Raw genomic sequence first — 628 nt, forward strand, 5'->3', positions numbered from 1 at the left:
AACTCCTCCTGAGACTGCAGGTCTGACGTGCAGCCTGGCAGCAAGTACCTTCTTCGGAACAAAAATGTGAACGGGAAATGTTAACCCAGTCAGCCCTGCAAGGTATTCATTGCTGGTCTAGGGTTTTCTTCTCTCTCTCTCTGTAGACCTGCTCAGAAAGCCCCTGCTCTGCCAGTTAGGGCTGGGCTCCGGAGCTGGGTGTCTTTTTCTTCTCAGCAAGCCTGGATAGCTCAGTTGGGAGAGCATCAGACTTTTAATCTGAGGGTCCAGGGTTCAAGCCCCTGTTCAGGCGACAGCCTTCCTATTTACTCACTGCTTTCCCCTTTGCACAACAAGTGGCACTGCCAAAACTGAGGAACCCCAAGGGCATCCTTAGAGCCATAAATAAACTCTTGGCATCCAACTCCTGTCTCCCACAAAAGACGCAAGCTCTCTCTCTCCTTCCTCAAGCACCTCAAGGATGAAACCAGCAGAGGCAGCTCTGACACAGATCTGCCTTTCTTCCCACATTGCACTCTGTCTCTCCTAGGCAGCCTGCTGCTCACTGCCTAGACTCCAGCTGGGAACTCTCCTAGGCAGGGCCTGAGAGATTTACTCTTTTGCTCACCTCCAAGCACTCCTAGACTTC

The 628-nt window shown here is 52.1% G+C and overlaps 1 non-coding gene across 1 annotated transcript; it reads left to right on the forward strand.

Annotated features, from left to right (window-relative positions):
* Positions 1 to 219: 219 nt before the first annotated feature.
* TRNAK-UUU (transfer RNA lysine (anticodon UUU)) lies at positions 220 to 292 on the forward strand. Its single transcript has one exon. It is a non-coding gene; the product is annotated as a tRNA-Lys (tRNA).
* Positions 293 to 628: the final 336 nt, after the last annotated feature.

This window comes from Dromaius novaehollandiae, chromosome 8 (assembly GCF_036370855.1).
Source record: "Dromaius novaehollandiae isolate bDroNov1 chromosome 8, bDroNov1.hap1, whole genome shotgun sequence".
Classification (NCBI taxonomy): domain Eukaryota; kingdom Metazoa; phylum Chordata; class Aves; order Casuariiformes; family Dromaiidae; genus Dromaius; species Dromaius novaehollandiae.